The 19,986-nt window shown below is 44.7% G+C and overlaps 1 long non-coding RNA gene across 1 annotated transcript in view; it reads right to left on the reverse strand.

Moving 5' to 3' along the window:
* Window positions 1-432: 432 nt before the first annotated feature.
* Window positions 433-19,986, reverse strand: part of LOC117350403 — a 31,154-nt gene continuing 11,600 nt past the window's right edge. Inside the window, exons 3-4 of the long non-coding RNA XR_004537267.1 lie at window positions 5,899-5,965; window positions 433-1,154 (exon numbers count right to left, since the gene is read on the reverse strand). This is a non-coding gene — a long non-coding RNA (uncharacterized LOC117350403). The remainder of the gene's footprint in view (window positions 1,155-5,898; window positions 5,966-19,986) is intronic.

The following is a 19,986-nucleotide window of genomic DNA, read 5'->3' on the forward strand; positions in this document are numbered from 1 at the left end:
TTCAGAGATAGATCTTGTCTCCCAGATTTTGGAGGAAAATGTTCACAAATGGATCCTGTCTTCTGCATTTAGGGAGGACATGTTATTGTTCACAGACAGATTCTGCCTTCCAGGTTTCAGAAGAAATATTCACAGAGGAATTCTGCCTTCTGCATTTTGGAGAGAAATATTCACAGATGGATTCAACATTTTGGAAAAAAAAGTATATCCAGATGGATCCTGTGTCCAACATTTCATAGGGAAATGCTCACAGAAAGATTCTGCCTTCCACATTTTGGAGGGAAATATTCGCAGATGGATTAGTTGTGGAATTTGTTGCTGAAAAACAAGTTGAAACTAGTTAACATTTAAGTTTAGAAAGAGTTAAATTTATGTTCCCAGAGAAGTCTTATGTTTAAATATATTTATTAAAGTTTTTCAATAAAGTGCCAGAAAATGCAAACAGTGTTCTCACATATGTGCACAAACAATCCCCCCAAGTCCCATATTGAGATGATGGTCCAAGAGCACACAAAGTAACATATGATCAAGATCACAAATTCAGTAATCTACTGCAACATGAGGAGTAGGATCCATTCAGAAACGTTCCCAAGTCTGACAAAAACGACAGCCAGGTCCCATTTCAAGATCCCCAACTTGTCTCCGTTCCAAGGAGGCGTGCACCATCATCGGCGATCTCCATTGACTGTAAGAGAGCAGGTCACTGTCAAGATGGCTTTCTTGCCCAGGAGCAGCACCCGTGTCACAAAGCTGTCATACCTTTTGGCTTCGGTGATGCAATATTATAGTATCCAAAAAGCACTCTTGGCGCAGGAGTCTATCGCCGGCCCCATATAGTATATTGACTTAGGCAACACCAAGACTGTAAAATGCGGGGACAGGTCCAAAGCATATGTCCCGGAGAAGTCTTAAATCATTATTAGCCAGCTAGACTTGTGGCAGACTCCTCCCATCAGATAAAGGAGCAGAGGGGGTATAGATGTCTATGTGGGAATAAAGAGGTGTCTGCCAGGGTAGGGATCAGGGGAGCACACTCCATTCCTCCCCTTTCCGTTTGCTACACACTAGACAAAATTCAGACTAAGAGGAGGAAACATACAACCTACCTCCAGCAGTGTTGCTGTTCTGCCTCCCCATTTGGCCAGTCAGTTCACCTGGATAAGTTGAATGAAGGACAGAGGTTAAGTCCTAGGCTACCTTCTGCTTACTGGGACAAGGCTTACTTTTTTTTCTATGCCTTCTCTTTTTATCTTGAATTAATACAAGCCTTAAACGTGTGACTACTAACACCAAAATGTGACATAAATATGTTTGATAAATAAGTCAGACCAAGTTTTAAAAATAAATAAACGCAAGCTAGATTTAAAGTAATGCTTCCACTACTTCAAGAGGAGGTTCTTCCTTGGAAGGAGGAATGATGCTAGCTGGCAGGGAGAGCAGGGGAATTAGACAGCTATCATCTCTCTTGCACGCGAGAGAGAGAGAGAGAGAGAGGAAGGAAGGTACCAGGCGCCACCTGCTGGGCAATCACAATACTGTATTCTTGCAGCTCATTAAAACATTGATAGCTCAGGGCTTCCCAAACCTGTCTTGTTGACCCTACAGGAGGTTGATTTTCAGGAGATTCAAGTGATTAAGGATGTGACACATTTGCACATACTAAATTCATGCTATATATACAATCATCTCAGGCATATTCAGTTGAAAATTTGACAGTCTGTGAGGTCACCAGGAGAGGCTGAGGAAGTTGCTAATATGTATGTCAGACTTTACTCTCAAGGACCTTCTGCTCTTGGTCCAGGCCTTAGTACATTTTCTTTATTTTTCCATTGGGGAGGCTGCTCTGTGCATCAAGATTATTCAAATTTTTGATTAATCGCCTATCATGGTTTCTAGGCGATGCCCTTCCTGGGAAGAAATATTTCCTTTGTTTATATTACTCCACATTCAGCTTCACTTAAACTTTTAACGTAGAAGTTCATCTTCACTGAAAAAGATTTGCATTTTGTGTCTGATTTATATGTTTGGAGCCAGGCTCAGTATTAGACAGATTTGATCCAGGGCTGAAACTGGAGACAGACATCATGAAACTCGGAGCAATTACTTTGCTTGCTCCCATCACCTCTCTTTACACCCAAGCATCTCGAGGGCATTTCCAGGGAGAGCTGCACAGTGAATGTTCCCCTACCAGAGGTGCTGAAATCTTTATAATATCCTTCTGACTCCCAAAGAAAAGCAAGAATGCCAGTGAAAGCACATGTATGTCCCTGGAAAGATAGTGAAAGAAAGATTTCGACTGATGAGACAAATCAGAGCTCTGTTCTTCACATCCAGTGTCCAGGGGCTCTAGTCCTATCCTACCACGGGCAGCTCTTTAGCAGCAGTCAGGAGCCCTGATGATTCCAGTCTGGGGACATACAATTATCTTCAAGGTGGCTGCTTGAAACACTACACACAATGCAGAAATCAAAATGCAAACTGCAAGCTGTGACATGGCCTCACTGAGACCACCAGGCTCTCTACTACTACTATTTATCATTTCTAAAGTGCTGAAAGGTATACGCAGTGCTGTATATGTGCACTTAACATGAAATAGATGGTTCCTGCTCAGAAGAGCTTACAATCTAATTTAGACAGACAAACAGGACATATAGGGGGTTGGAGAGTTTCTCACAGAGAGAATGGTAAAGTGGGCTTAGGTATCATATGGTGAGTGGGTGTTTAGGAGTTAAAAGAAGCCTTGAAAAAGTGAGCTTTTAGCTTGGATTTTAATACTGCTAGCGATGGAGCTTGATGTAATGACTCGGGCAGCCTGTTCCAGGCATACGGTGCAACAGGATAAAAGGGACGGAGTCTGGAGTTGACAATGGGGGAGAAGGGTACGGATAGAAGGGACTTACCTGATGAATGGCGTTCACGGGAAGGAGCATAGGGGGAGATAAGTGAGGAGAGATATTAAGGGGCTGCCGAGTGAATGCACTTATAGGTCCGTAAAGGGAGTTTGAACTGTATTCAGAAATGGATGGGAAGCCAAGAAGTGATTTGAGGAGAGGGGTAATGTGAGTATGGCGGTTTTTGCAGCATATAAATCGTGAAGTAGAATTTTGGATGGATTGAAGGGGAGAGAGATGGTTGAGCGGAAGACCTGAGAGAAGCATGTTGGAAGTAATCTAAGCAGGAGGTGTTGAGAGTGTGGTAAAGGGTTTTGGTAGTATGCATGGAGAAGAGAGGTTGGATTTTGTTAATATTATAGAGGCAGAAGCTACAGGCTTGTTGGATCTGAGCGGAGAAGGAGAAAGAGGAGTCAAAGATGACCCGAGGTCATGAGCAGATAAGACAGGGAGGAGGGGGGAAGTGGGTTTAGGTGGAAAGTTCATAAGCTTGGTCTTAGCCATATTCAGTTTTGGGTGGCAGTGAGACATCCTCTATCCACTCTTTTAAGAACATAAGAATAGCCTTAGTGGTCAGACCAATGGTCCATCAAGCCCAGTAGCCCGTTCTCACGGTGGCCAATCCAGGTCACTAATACCTGGCCAAAACCCAAGGTGCAGCAATATTCCATGCAGTGGCTTCCCCATGTCTTTCTCAATAACAGACTATGGACTTTTCATCCAGGAAATGTCACAAAAGCAGGCTGAGACACGGGGCTGGATTCCTGTAGAGATATCTGGTGTGGAGAGGTCTCTGCAACAAAGCCACAGCTAGTGAACAGAATGCACCTCTAAGTTTCATGCAGACCAACTGACTATATGATCATTACTGCTCTGCTTCTAACACAGGGCCAATAAGGATCTTTGGACTATTAAGCAAGCTGAAGTAATGTCCTGACTATACCCCTGCAGCACATTACACTTTGGTTTGCCTCACCAGCAGCAGAATTGATTAGAATTTATCCAGACTACAGAAGCATGAGTTCTGTGGGTTCTGAATCTAGGGACCATGCCTGCCTCCCCTGTGATGGAAGAACTCCGACAATTATCATTTGAGCTTAGAGTACAATTTAAATTCAGTCTTTAGGAACAAGAAATCACATCAGAAAAACAAAGGACACAAAACACCAATATGGAAAAAGAAGTACCTTAAACAAGGACCTGATGTGGCCACATTTCAGCAACCACCTGCGTCAGGGGTCAGTGAGATAAAATAAATAATACAAAGTGTAGGTCAACAATGTCACCATTTTCTGGCCATTTCAGATTAAATATGATATGAAATGATGTGGGAAATGTCATTAACATTACCATTTCAAACAAATGCACCTGCCTAGATGTCTGTAACTGGTAACTGAATGAAACAATTCCATAGCTATGTTTCAATGTCTGAAGGCTTCTAGACTACAGTTGCTGGAACTGCCTTTTTGTTTTAATTTGAGGAGTTTTTTCCCCTGGTTTTCAGAAAGTTATCTTCCCCAGAAAGACTGACATTCTTGACCCCCTATATCCAATGATCCATTGAGGTGTCCTCTTCACTTACAGTACTACCAGACATAGTCTGCAGTTGGGTCTCATCTCTACAAAATTAGGGATGCTACATTGCCTCCATTGCCTCAGGTACAAACTTACACTGTAGGTCCTCTAGGGACAAGGACATACCTAGTGAACCTTGAGCTACTACTGAAATAAATATGATTTTATACTTGCTGATGTACAAAAGCAGGAATACTGTACCCTTCTCCCCTACTGACAACTTCAGAGTCTGTTCCTCTTGTCTTGCTGCACCATATGCCTGGAATAGACTTTCTGAGTTGATGTGTCAAGCTCCGTCTCTGGACTAAAAAGCCCACCTTCTAACTCTTAAAACTTATTCACCTATTCAGTATCCATGTCTGTGTTAATCATTCCCGCAATAAATAACTTTCTAGTACCTCATTTGTCCTGTTTGACTGTCTTGAAGTGGAGCAGTTGCGATTGTGACTTTGATTCCCACTGCAGCTCCTTGTGACTCTGGGCAAGTCACTTAACACTTCATTGCCCCAGGTTCAAATTAAGTCCCTGACTACAAAAAATATGTAAACCACTTGGATTGTAACCAGACAGAGAAAGCAGCACATCAAGTCTCAATCCCCCTTTACCCTGCTCTGTTGGCAGGACCATCTCATCCTTTTGTATGTATGGCCAGTATCTGAAAGTATTACTACCACTACTATTGATTATTTATAGAGCGCTACCAGATGTAAGCAGCACTGTACAGAGTAATGAAAAAGAAAGTCCCTGTGCGAATGAGCTCACAATCTAATCAATCAAGACAGACAAACAGGATGCCAGCATAGGGGAATGGTTAAACTACTGGCTAAATGACACAGAGACAAATTTTTCCTCATCCCATCCCAGTGAGTTCTTTTCCTGTCCCTGCCCCATTCCTGCAAGCTCTGTCACCATCTGCACAAGCCTCAAATACTTTAAAATCATAAGTGTTCGAGACTTGTGCGGTTAAGGCAGAGCTTGCAGGAATGGGGCGGGGATGGGCAAAACTCTGTCCCCGTGTAATTCTCTATTCCTGGCTAGGGTGATGAGCAGAGGGAGAGGGTAATGTGTTGAAGGCGGTCACAAAAAGGTGGGCTTTCAGTCTATTTTTGAACAAGGGAAGGGAAGGAGCGTTGACACACGGACTCATATAGTCTATTCCAGGCAGTGAGGTGAAAGGAACAAAGTCTGGAATTGGCAGTGGAGGAGAAAAGTTCACTTATTCGAGGAATGGAGTTCTTGGGGGAATGCAGAATGATCAATCAGTACTGCAGAGCTCTGTGTGATCAGAAGCAATTCCAACGAGTACCTGAAAGGGGAGCCCTGACATCACCAAGAGGTGCATTGAAGGGTGTTGTGCAAAAAACCCTGATAAACAAACAGATTTTCTTACTGATATATTTTTTCATAGTGCTGCTGTTCATTATCTACTTACTTTTGCTGAAAAACATGTCAAGCCCCTCATATTAGTCATTGCAACATTTTATTGTGTCTTTGGTTTTCTGCAAAATCAAAATCCAGTTAAGTTCTCAAGAAAAATTCTCACAGAAAAAGGTTAATTTCCTAATATATTATTGACTTTGCATGCACAATATTTTCATATCTTTAACTACTGCTATGCAACTTTAGTGGTACATTAAGTTTAATAAACAATAAATGATAATAATACACTCATTTTGGTGTCTCAAATGTTAGACCTGTTTCTGGGTATATTTGCTCTACCGAGTCAAAAAAATGACACCAGTTTTCTCCTATCAGCTCTAGTTTTTGAGATACAGAACATGTGCCATATACCACTCTTCAGGAAATTTTAATGTAGTGTTTAAATTAATATCTTTTAAGCATGAAGGAAACATATTCAAAATGAAAAGTGAACAACATGGAAATCAACTTATTTCATACCAAAAGCATAAGTTTATGATACAAACTTTCCACACACAAGAAGCTCCTTTTGTAAGACGTCCGAGAGTGGGATCTGCCAGGACAATCCCGCATAAGATTCCAACAATAGTCCCATCTGGCTTCCATTGGTTTTCTGTCTTGGTGAAATCTTTCACCTTGCTCTTTGCTTAAGTCACCAAGGTTCAAGTGACGGTGCAGATAATGGACTTTAACACTCATGTTACAGCCAAGCCTGTTGAAATGAAAGAGCAAATCCTCTACGAATTGTGTGTAGTTGCCAAGAACAAATGAAGACCAGGCACATGATTCGATTTCCTTCATTGATGCTATGAAATGTCTGATCTGTGGAGCTTTGAAAATTCCTGCCTTCATTTTTTCCATGGTACGTCCAGGTAACATATGCGCTATGGGGCTCATAATCGAAAGAGAAAAACATCCAAAAACCGGCCTAAGTCAGCACTTGGACAAACATTTCTCAAAAATGTCCAAGCGCCGAAAATAAAAACGGGTTTTGAACGTATTTCTAAATGACCTAGGCCTTCATAGTGCCACTCAACATCCAAAGCTAAATGGGGCGGTTCAGAAGGCATGTCGAGGGCGGGAGTTGGGCGGGACGTGGGCTGGCTTAGACTTAATCGTACAGCCCAGGATCGACGGATCATGTAAAACATGGTCTAAGTCACAAAAACCCACCTAAACTCACTAGATAAGCACTTCAAACACATAACACAGATCCCCACACACTACCCCAGTGATCACCAACCCCCCCCCCCAACCCCATAAAAATTTTATTTACAACTTTAAATTTCAGCCTCCAGACCATCATCACCTGGCCACCTGGCATAGGAAAGCCTAGTTGTCCAGCCCAGAGGCGGCTTAAGTCATCTTGGGGGTGGGTTAGGGACCCACAGAGAAGAGGACCCATGCCCATAAGCCCCTGTAATCACTGCATTGATACTTAAACATGTGCATTCCCCTGTCCACCCCCCAAACCCTTTTTTACTGGCATATAAGTGGCTCCTGAAACCATAAGGGCTATTGGGGTGGTAGATAAGTGGGTCTAAAGGATTCTGGAGGTGGTTTGGGGGGCTCACCATGACCTATAAGGGAGCTGTAGTGAGGAGAAGCCATGGCACCCTTTTTGTGAAGTTCACAGCAGTGCCCTGTAAGGTACCCCACTATTTAGGTGGCATGTCTGGGTGTGCAGTCCATCACTTTGCAGACCCCTCCCACATCCAACAGGGCTTGTTCTAGGCGTTTTGGACTTGGACGGAAAGTTGGATGGAAATGTGGTATAAAGATGGACAATTTAGCGGCTTGGACGATCAGATCGGTAGGACATATAATTAGACGATTTTCGAAAGTTAAAAAAAGTTGGACGTCTCTTTCAAAAATGTGTCTTAGGCTCTTTTTAACTTTGGACAACTTGCGAGATGGACGTAAACGGACTTAGACATCCCTTCGATTATGCCCCTCCACGTATTCAATGCACGAACCATCAGGCCTAGCTTTAGTGTAGTGGTGCAGTATGATTCTCTCTCGTGCTACCAAAGGTTCATTGATTACATTTTGTCCTCCAACTACCATATATTCCCTCGGAGGCCAATCTTTTTTTGCACAACGTTCATGTTTGGCTCTACTATCTACTATTAATAAATTTAACCATATCTAAGAAACTAGAGCTGACGCAGTGTATCCAATGCAATTTTCTGAATCAATGCCCAAAATAACCCCAGAACAGGTTAAAAAAATGTTGTTGTTGTTTTTGTTGGCCTGTGTAATTCATTTTAAAGAGCTAATTTAGGTCAGTTGATCATTCATTTGTCAAGTGTAGGTTAGTTTTGCTCATATCCCAAAGTAATGAACCTCACGCCTAGTCAAGGTATTTGGAGTATGGTCTCATTTGTTTTACATGACTGCTAATATTCGCTTCTTCCTTCTATTATTATTATTATGATTTTTTTTATATACCGCCTATCAAGGTCATCTAAGCGGTTTTTACAATCAGGTACTCAAGCATTTTCCCTCTCTGTCCCGGTGGGCTCACAATCTATCTAATGTACCTGGGGCTATGGAGGATTAAGTGACTTGCCCAGGGTCACAAGGAGCAGCGCGGGGTTTGATGTTTCATGTCTAGGCAACTTAGGAAGAGGTATGTTGAAAATTCTTCTTTATCAAGTCACATTGCCCTGGTCTCTGAGTGCATTACTTGGTACGTCTGTTCTCGGTGTTGGAATGGGAATGTCACAGGTGATCATCATTCTTTTTATGTCATGACCTCACACACTTTCGGTAAAGTGATATTCTAGGATTTACTACTACTACTACCTATCATTTTTATAGTGCTACTAGACATATGTAGCCCTGTACATCAAAACACAGAAGAGACAGTCCCTGCTCAAGAGTGCTTACAATCTAGTTAAGACAGACAAACTGGACAAGAAGGTGCTCAGGTGGGGGAATTACAGAGGGAATGATAAGAATACTGCCAGAGTCAGACAGTTTGTTCCAGGCATACGGAGCAGCAAAGTAGAAGGGACGGAGTCTGCAGTTGGCCATAGAAGAGAAGGGATCATCCCTGTCGACTACGTTATTCAATTTATTCCTCCCTCCTTCTTCTATTCCTATCTCTTCTCTCCTTCCTCCACTTCTCTGCCTTTATTTTGAATTGTACATCGCCTTGAACCTATTTAGACATAGAGCGACTCACAAACTGTAGATTAGATTAGATTTATTTATGATGCCTATTGATAAGTTATTTGCTGGTCTCAGAGCAAAATATAGATTATATGCGGATGATTTGAGTTTCCCAATGATTGTGAGCAAGGTTTTCGTTTACTGACTTTTTATTTGAATGCTATTGTGAATTGAGTAACGATGAATTGTCTATGTTTGAATGTTTCAATATCAAAGATTTTGTGGTTGAACTTGTCAGCATCTAGGATATTGGGATCCCCCTAGGTTAAGACTCTTCAGCTTGGAAAAGAGATGGCTGAGGGGAGATATGATTTAAGTCTACAAAATCATGAGTGGAGTAGAACAGGTACCAGTTTCATCCTTACTACAGGGGAGGATCATGTAAACCAGTATATCACAAACTGTGTTTGAGATTTCAGGTGTGCCACGAGATGCCGAGGAGGAGAGGCGCCGGCACTGGCGAGATGCACGTCCTGTAGTCAGTCAGCCAGAACCAGTGCCTCTCCTTCTCTCCGCAGCTCTTCCCTTCCAGTACCCCCACTGGCGGCTCAGGGCCCTGTCTGAAGGGCCTCTGTGCATTTCTGGATGCCCTCGAGCTGTGGCCACCATGTTTAGTGTGCCATGGCTTCGCATCCCCCCAACTCCCACTGTGATAAAGTGTCAGATAGGACTTGTGTCTGAACACTGCAGGCAGACGATGTGAGCAGCCTCAGCAGGCTCCCTGCAGGGTGGATGACCAATAAAATCTTGAGGCTAAGGAGGAATGAAACATTCAGATTCCCCAAACCACCCAACAGAGCAAGAGAGAGAATCCTCTTTTATCCAAAGAAACACAGAGCAAGTCCCCCCGCCCAATCCTAACCCACTCACTAAGAAAGAACCTTTTAATTACCTGCAAACACACAGACACAGAGGATGAACCCCATCCCTTCTACAATACTGAAATCTCCCTTTACTACTACTGCTATTTATCATTTCTATAGTGCTAAAAGGCGTATGCAGTGCTGTACATTTAACATTCAATAGATGATCCCTGCTCTGAAGAGCTTACAATCTAATTTGGACAGACAGAGAGGACATCTCAGGGTTGGGGAGTTTCTAACAGAAAGAATGATATGATGGGTAAAGTTAAGAGTCGAAAGCAGCTTCAAAAAAGTGGTCTTTTAGCTTGCATTTGAAGACGGCTGTATTGCTAAATCCTTCCTTTACCCACAGGCACACAGAGGAGTCCCACCATCACCACTACATACACAAAGGAAAAATCATTACCAACAATCACACAGAGGATAAATCCCAACCCTTTATCTAGAGCAGTGGTTCTCAACCAGCCAGTCGGGTTTTCAAGATATCTCTAATGAATATGCATAAGACATATTTGCATGCCTGTGTCCTCCATTATATGCCAATCTCTCTCATGCATATTCATTAGGGATATCTTGAAAACCCAACTGGCCTAGATTAAAGTAAGAAATCTCTCTCCTACTGAAAAACATACAGAAAAAGAAACTCCCTCCCCACAGACACAGAGAGAAGAAACACTATTAAGACTGAAATAAGAACTCCCCACCACTACCACACCCTCAGCACCTACCCAGAGGAGAAACCCCCTCTCTCCACACAGACACACAGAAAAGGAATTCCCCCTCAGCAGTGGTGAAATATGAAATCTCCAACACACAAGAATCCCCCACTACAGACACTGGTGTCCATAGGAGGAATAACCCTGCACCCCCAGAGAGCGAAATTAGGACTATCGCTCCTCCCACCCCCAACTGTGAGAGAGGAAGGACACCCTCCATTACCTGACATGACCTGAGGAAAGTGGGGAACACAGAAGGATGAAGCCCCTCCCCCTTTAGATGCTCAGTTTTCTTCCTGCTGGTGCTGCTTCTTTCTCGGCAAGTGAAAGGTTAAAGTCTGGTGCCTAGCAGACTGTCTAAAATCCGCCCTTACACATCTAAGAACAGTCAGACAAAAAAAGTCTCAGTCTTGAAGGGCTGCAGGCCAGTAAGAAAAGCACGCAACCTTCAACGCCGCCAATCCGGAGCAAGCATCTGCCCTGAAATGACCCCCTCTCCCCTCCCCCAAACCCAACTGCCCACATCTGTATATGTGCTCATATTCATAGCGAGCGTGAGGAAGGCAGGAGACATGAAGAATGAGAAGGGGGCATGTGCCAAGTAGCCTCACCGTCAGTGTTAGCTGAGGGCTGGCCACGTCTCGCTCTGAAAGGTGCATTCTTTAGAAAGTGCAGGGGATGTGCCCAGTGGCTCTGCTGTAAGTACCTGCAGGTCTTGCTTTTGTTCAAGAGCCCCGAGTCTGCCAGAAGAGAGGTCGCACTCCCGTAGCCTTACCCTTGGGATGTGCGCTGAGAGTATACAATCTTCAACATGTACCACAAAAAAGAGGAGGCTGGGAAGGGAGGGGGGCGACTCATAGTTAACTGAATGTGATCAGTTCAGTGAATGTCAAGGCGGGAAAAGTGTAGTTACTTACCTGTAACTTAGGTTCTCCGTGGACAGCAGGATAGTGTTTTTTCTCTACTGCAGATTAGGATACGCTTAAAAAAAGCCACAAAAACACATTTCATTTCAACCAACAGGCACACTGCAACCTGGGCAGTACTGAAGGCAAGGTCAAACAACCCAGAGAAGTTGGGTGGAAATCACAGGCCTCTCCGCCAGCCCAAGTGGCAAAACTGTGAGTACTGTATTTAGAAAGCACAAAGCTACTATATTTTCTTGTGTACAGGAAAGATTTTAAATCTTGACAGCTTTGTGAGATTCATTCAACACCACTCATACAGCACAGTTACTTACCGTAACAGGTGTTATCTAGGGACAGCAGGCAGATATTCTTAACTGATGGGTGACGGCCCCGACGGAGCCCCGGTACGGACAATTTTAGAGTGACTGCACTCTAAGAACTTAGAAAGTTCTAGTTAGGCCGTACCACGCATGTGTGAGTGCCTTCCCGCCCAACGAAGGCACGTGGTCCCCAGTTAAGATAAGCCAGCTAAGAAGCCAACCCGGGGAGGAGGGTGGGACGTAAGAATTTCTGCCTGCTGTCCCTTGATAACACCTGTTACGGTAAGTAACTGTGCTTTATCCCAGGACAAGCAGGCAGCATATTCTTAACTGATGGGTGACCTCCAAGCTAACAAAAAGAGGGATGGAGGGAAGGTTGGCCATTTGGAAAATAAATGTTGTAAAACAGACTGGCCGAAGTGTCCATCCCGTCTGGAGAATGAATCCAGAAAATAATGAGAAGTGAAAGTATAAACTGAGGACCAAGTAGCAGCCTTGCAGATTTCCTCAATAGGTGTAGATCTGAGGAAAGCCACAGACGCTGCCATAGCTCTAACCTTATGAGCTGTGACAGAATCTTCCAGGGGCAGTCCGGTCTGAGCATAACAGTACGAGATGCAAGCAGCAAGCCAATTGGATAACGTACGTTTAGAAACAGGATGACCCAACCGATTGGGATCAAAAGACAAAAAAAGTTGGGAAGAGGATCTGTGAGGCTTAGTGCGGTCTAAATAGTAAGCCAAAGCACGCTTACAGTCCAAAGTATGTAAAGCCTGTTCTCTAGGGTGAGAATGAGGTTTCGGAAAGAAAACAGGTAAAACAATGGATTGGTTGAGGTGAAAATCAGAGCCAACCTTAGGGAGAAACTTTGGATGCGTACGAAGAACCACCTTGTCATGGTGACAAACCGTGAAAGGCGGGTCAGCCACTAGTGCATGCAACTCACTAACCCTTCTGGCAGAGGTGAGAGCAATAAGGAAATCACTTTCCAAGTGAGAAATTTGAAATGAGCTGTGGCCAAGGGTTCAAATGGAGGCTTCATGAGAGAAGAGAGAACTACATTAAGGTCCCAGATAACGGGAGGGGGCTTAAGAGGACAAGCAGGCAGCACATTCTTAACTGATGGGTGACCTCCAAGCTAACAAAAAGAGGGATGGAGGGAAGGTTGGCCATTAGGAAAATAAATGTTGTAAAACAGACTGGCCGAAGTGTCCATCCCATCTGGAGAATGAATCCAGACAATAATGAGAAGTAAAAGTATAAACTGAGGACCAAGTAGCAGCCTTGCAGATTTCCTCAATAGGTGTAGATCTGAGGAAAGCCACAGACGCTGCCATAGCTCTAACCTTATGGGCCATGATAGAACCTTCCAGTGTCAGTCCGGTCTGAGCGTAACAGAACGAGATGCAGTAATTTGGTTTGTTCAGTTTTCACAATAGTGGAGGGGATATTTGTGAAAGGGAGGGGAGACAGGGGTTTTGTTGATCCTTGCTCTGTACTATTTGTGTTTATAAAATGACAATTGTACAGAATAGTCTCTTTTTATACTTTAATAAAATAAGTTCAGTATAAAATCATAACCTTTCAAGGCTTGTGCAGATGGGATCTGACAGTTTACAGGACAGGGACTGAGCTTGTGGGGATGGGGCAGAGACGGGGCGGGAACGGTGATACATTTTTTCCCTGTGTCATTCTCTAATACAGAGCTCATTCCTGCTCATTTCCATTCCATTGAAATCTGAAAGGTGCAGTCTGCTAACTCTGGACTGAGAGGAGGTACATGAAACCCCAGCTTTCTGATGCCATGGATAGGGTGCCACAGAACTGCAGAAAGCCCCAGGTATGCAAGCAGATGACACACATAACAGCAGACCTGACTAAAGAGAAATGCAGTGTTTCTGCTGGTGGCAGTGTCACAGAAGTGCCAGATAAGCAGGGGGAGAGCTGGACTCATTTCCCAGGAGTAGGAAAGCAGCAAGGCAGACATGGATGCTTGTGCAGCTGGGATGTCTGAGAATTTGCTTATTGTAAGTGTAGAAGGGCCTGTAACATATTTTCCACAAAAAAGCAGTAAGGTCTATGTGGAAGGACCGAGTGATCCCAGTACCCCCCACCCCTTTTCCCTTGGGCTACAGAACTGGCAGTGTTCACATACTCTGGCATCCTTCCAGATCTTGTCCCCTCCTGCGAGGTCAGAAACCCCAGCTCACTAAACCAAGGGGCTGTGGTTACCCTTCAGGCTGTATACTATAATTTACTGGCTTCTAAGACTAATCAGGGCTCTCCACTTTCTTTATAAGAAAACCTAGTGATGGGTTACAATTAAATAGGATAAAATCTGTTTGCAGCCTTTAACCTTCAATTACTCCTGCTCTAACTTTTTATTTATGGCTCTGCAATGTTTACATAAAGGGACACACCCTACAAAATCTGCAATTAAGTGAACCCATGTGGCAGATTTCAAGGGACTGTTAGTTTCAGGAAAAAAAATGTCATAAAGACTGATGGGAAACAAGTCCAGAAAGCTTTGCATGTATAGACCGATAGAAGTGTTTCTCATTGTGGTAATCCTGGAAACTTGACTGGCTAGGTGCACCTCCAGGACAGGTCCTGAAGCAATGCACACACAGGCAACCCTGCATTCGCAATGAAAGAGAAGTCTGAGAGTTCTCGCCCCTAGACTAGAGGAAGAGCCCAACCACTGCCTAACATTGCCAAACCCGACTACTGCAGACCTGTCGATAACTGAGTTACCATCAGGTCTGCAGGCTTTTTGACAGGCCTTCCTGTCTTTTTTATTCATTTTTTTCCATGGCACAGATATTTTGCGTGTGTTACACATGCAAAATATCTGCCCCATAAAAATAAATGGCCTGTCAAAAAAATGAAAAAGTTTTTTTTTTAAAGTTGCGATGCCCCCCCCCCCCCGCGCCAATGCCCTACAAAAGGCAGGAGGGTTGCCAACTCCCTCCTGCCATGTTACCCACCTCCCTCCCTGTTTCAAAATCCAAAGTCATGCCGCCAGGCCGGGCCAGGCCCACCCACTCATAAACAAACTGCAGGAGGGATGCCAACTCCCTCCTGCCACCCCGCCCCCTGGACACCCCCTTCCCATTCCAAGCCCCCTTGCCACCCCCCCTCCCCGTACCTTTAACGGAGCAGTAGGGATGCTCAACCCCTCCTGCTCCAATGACTCCAGCGACGACTTTGAGGCCTTAGGCCCTGCCTCGGCGTGTCATGCAATGCACAGGGCGGGGCCTAAGGCCCTGATTGGCTCAGGCTCCTACCTTGGCGGCTGAGCCAATTGGGGACTTCCTGAGGGCTGAGCCTAAGGAAGTCCCTGATGGGTCAAAGCAATCCATCCCTTTCCTTTACCTTTTGTTGTTGGATTCCGAAATTGGGGGGTATTGGACTAAAACCTCTATAGAGAAAGCACTGACTACTGAAATACATATCTTCTGACAAGTGGGTCATTCTGAAATGTCCACCTCTGAGAGGGAAGCCGGGGATTGGAACCTGACTGATAGTGCCAGGACCATCATCAGCCCAGCCATGAGACAAATCAAGGTTTTGGTGAACATTCAACGCTGTCGGTGAGTTTGGGCAGCAATAGTAAACCACCGACCGTTGACTGTACCCTGTAACCAGGACAGAGCTTGTGTATGATGACTTGGAACACCGGCAGAAGGAATGTATGGCTCAGGTGCAGGCATCGATGCTGGGGATCTGGCTTCTCTGTGGTAGATGACCAGAACAGGGTGGGAGAATTGACAATTCATTCATTCCAGGATGCAATGGGATAACATGTGAAACAGCAGCAAAATTATGATATTAGGGTTCCAGGAAAGCAAATGTGGGTGTGTGTGGATGGAGGGAGGGAGGAATAACCTCGACAGAGTAGCAGTTATAACCATATACACTTTGCAGGGCAGAGTGGATGGGTCCTTTAGGTTTTGTTGGTAAAAATCACACATAAAGCCAAACGAAACTCAGTTGGTAGATGGCCGATCCACTGAGAGCTTGTCTCAGTTAAAACCCAGAAAGCTAAGGTCACAATTAACATTCATTGCTGTCGGTGTGTTGTGTATTTCAAAGAAACTCACTGAACAATGAGTGCAACTGTGGCTGGAAGGCACACAGCACTCCCGCCTCAACAGCACCTCCTGCTGACTGACTCTCTTCTGTCTACTGAGTTATGACAGGCTGGCCTTCATACAAAATGAACAGGAGCCCAGAGAATGGCACATGCAATCCTAACTCTCGAGATGGGCCTCTTTGGCTGTGACTGCCATCATCTGCTATGCTGCAGAGCTTTCACTATCAACATCTTTGTAACACATGCATTTTCAAAACCTGAAGATTCCTCACACTTTGGGTTAAACAAGTGCCTGATTGTACTGTATCTATCTATTAGAGACCCACTAACTGAATGCAACACAAAGGTATAACTTCTTCCTCACCTGCTTTGCATTGTAAGGAACACAGAACAAAGAGAAAAGCCTGAAGGTGTTAAAGGCAGGATAAGGCACCGCTGTGTCTGACAACAAATAAGGCTGCTCACATTCAGGCAACCATTTCTGATCTATTGATAACTTCCTCGTCAAGAAGATTAAAGATCTCTCTAGGCTCCAGGAAACTGGGGAGGGGGAATAACAAGGAGTGGGCTAAAGAGGAAGGGGGGAGGTCAGAGTCAGATAAGGTGATAACCCATTGCTAAAAAAACACAAGTTGGAGCTAGACCCTGCTTCATCTTAAAGATCTCCAAACTTCCACTGTGCATCAGTCCTCCGTCTGCCCTGCTCTGTGGAGCTTCACTGCTGAATATGAAGGGCATGGAAATTGTGCAACAGTTTGAGGTCTGGAAGGATTACCTGGGTCTGGCAGCTTTGGTACAAGAAATGCATGACGGTGATTGGCGAGAAGTTGCCCCACTCCCCGCAACAACAACTCCTGAGAAAAGGGACACCAGTAAGACTGCGAGTACAGGACTGGGCTCCAACTGCAGCTTCTGCAAGCATAACGGAGAATCCAAGTCTATTTACAGTGCTCATGCTCTGAAGGATGAGGCGGGGAATGTGAGCTGCCCCATCCTCCAACAATATGTGTGCCCGCAATGTGGAGTCACAGGGGAAAATGCACACACAAAGCGCTTCTGCCCCTTAACCAAAAAGGGCTACTCCTCCGTGTACAAGTTCACTATCAGAAACGCAGCTGGGAAGAGATCTCAGGGGCTCTCAAAAGCCTCCCTGAAAGAATGAGAGCAGCCTTTATCCAAGCTGATGGTATCACCGAGGAGACACTCATTTCCGCTGTAATGCACTGAGAAAAATGCCACAATTCCTGGAATGAGAAACTTTTGACTTGAAATAGGTATGTGGCCCCCATCAAATCTGCAGTAAAATGTGCCATGCTCCTTCCTGCCTGCAGTTTTGTGCAATGAGTGGATACTGGGCTGACTGGGACTCTTTAAGAAAATGAATGAGCTTTGGTTCCTGTTCTGTTGTGTTACTGCTTTGCACTTATTCAAGCCACACTGTGCACTTTGAATTTTGTGTGTTTCTTGCTGTTGTTCGTTTTTAGAAATCACTTGGTTATCCTTTTATTTTTACTATATAAAGTTGTTGTTTGTTTTCAAGGATTAGAGTATCTGGTTACTTTTTTTTGCTAATTGCAATGTAACCTGAGGTGTCTAATAAGAAAAGGGGTCAGTAACATCACCATTCAGGCCCTTCATCTTATACTAATCTGCACGAATCGGAACAATCCATTTCTGGTTCGGGCAGGTCCGACTGATTCACAAATCAGTCACATTCAAAAATGGGGGCGATCAGGGGAACGCCCCCATTTGCAAGCAGGGATCTCAAATGTGCGATCCCTGCTCATGCACAGTCCCTGACAGTAGTGACAGGAGAAGTAGCCTCCTGTCACTGCTATCAGGGCTTGTAATTTTTTTTTTAATCAGGCAGATATTTTGCACAGAACTGCTTCCTCCCTCCCCAAATCCCTACAAAATGCCCCCCCTCCCATGCGGCCCCGCCGATGCCCCACAAAAGGCAGGAGGGATGCCAACTCCCTCCTGCCATGTGAAACCCCATCCCGGCCCACCCGCTCCCCCCCCCCTACCTTTAAGAATCGTTGGGAGCAGGAGGGGTGCTCATTCCCTCCTGCTCCAGGCCTCCTCCAAGGCCGGCAGGATGACTGGGCAAGGTCCACCCCCTCCCCATATCTTAATATTGTTGGGAGCAGGAGGGGTGCTCAGTCTCTCCAGCTCCACGCATCCTCCACCCACGAGTGAAGCCTTAGGCCACGCCCTGATGCATCATCTGATATGCGGGGAGGGGCCTAAGGCCCTGATTGGCTGAGGTGCCCCGGACCTGGAGGTGCAATCTCAACATGGTCTGCGCATGCATCTAAGACCCGTCTGAGCCATGACTTTTTTTTTTTTTTTTTAACTTTTACTTTTTGTAGCCTAGCAAGCCCATGGTTTTAACCCGCTTTAAACCCATGGGTTAAAACCACGGGCTCGCAGTGTGGGGAAGAGCAGGAGAGATCCGGGGCAGCAGAGAGCAGGGTGTGCAGACAGCAGGGCTTCAGTGGAGCTGGAGAGTCGGAAAGGATGCTTGCGACTGGTCCCCAGCAGTTGCTTCTTGGGTTGATCGGCCAGCCCAGTCAGATCGTGAAATTTGTTTTGTGAATCACGTCCCTGCATACTTTCTCATTTGCATGCACGGATCGGATTTGGATCGGCAGAGAGGTAAGTGAATTGGGCCAGAGTAAAATCGGGTCGCAAACCAATTGGTACACGATCGGTTTGTTTAGTGAATCTAGCCCAAAGTTATTAATGGCCAGTTGTAAGATGCAGCTAGTAGTCAAGTGTGATTCAGCACATTTGAGCTGTAAGAGAGGAGGGGGCGATCTGTGCTGACCCCAACTCAAAATTTGACATAAAATGTAAGAGGATGGGGAATCTCTGGTGATCCTGAAATATGGGAGAGGAAGTGGGGGAAAGACTGGGGCAGGGGGTAGAGGCATAGCCTTGTAGTGAGAGCACTGGACTAATAACTAGGGAAGAAGCCCCTGAGATCTCCACGGATAGGGAAATCCCTTGAATGAACTCACTTTGAGCTACTACTGAAAAGGGAAGAAGTCAAATCCAAAAGAACCACACCTTGCTTTCTCCATTTGGTTTTTAAGCTCTTCCTACAGAGAAATTAGGCTTATAAAGTAAGTTGGGTTCTGACTGATGTTCGCCCTAGGCATTATGGGGCAAATTCTATAAACAGGGGCAAAAGATAGGCACTAAGCACTTGACTTTACAAAATACTAGCATTGTGCCAAGTCGTGCCTAACTTTGGACGCTGGACATATATGGCTGATGGAAACAGGAGCTGCCCATAATTAGGTAGCGATCACTATTACATAACTTGGTTGCCTAACTTCTGGGAACGCCCATAGCCCTCCTATGCCCACATCCCCTTTCCAGTTGCATGTGGGAAAAGTCGGGCACCCAGTTATGGTCTAGCGTACAGGAGAGATCCATGTCCAACTTCAGTTGAGCACCAGTTACCACCAATTAAATGGTCAACTGGTGCCAATTTCCCTGTTGTGTGCAGATCTGGGATGTCCAACGTTCCACAACCTATACAGAATCCAAGGCTAAGTCACTGATTGCAAGAGTTAACCAGGAATTAATCTAGGAATTTCTAAATATCTCTAAAAGCCACAAGTGAAAGTGACCCCTGTTCTTCCATATTCTGTATCAATAAAAAGCATTAAAAAAAAGAAAGAAAGGTTAACAAATAACCCCCCCTTTATGAAAGCAGGCCAGCTAGAGCATCGGGAGCAGCACAGAGCATTAGCGTGCCGACCTGCGCTAAAAACCGAACAGCCAAAAGAGAAAAACAATCAGACGATACCTTTTTATTGGACTAACTTGATACATTTTTTGAGTAACTTCTGGGAACTAAAATCGTACAAATTAATCATAAAATCACTGCAATAACAATCTAAAGGGGAAAAGGTGTTTTAGGGCCAAGTGGGGTAGGAAAGAATGTTGGTAATAAGAATATCAGAAAACCAGATTGGATGAATAAACAAAAAACAATTGCGAATGAACA

Source organism: Geotrypetes seraphini, chromosome 16, assembly GCF_902459505.1.
Source record: "Geotrypetes seraphini chromosome 16, aGeoSer1.1, whole genome shotgun sequence".
Classification (NCBI taxonomy): domain Eukaryota; kingdom Metazoa; phylum Chordata; class Amphibia; order Gymnophiona; family Dermophiidae; genus Geotrypetes; species Geotrypetes seraphini.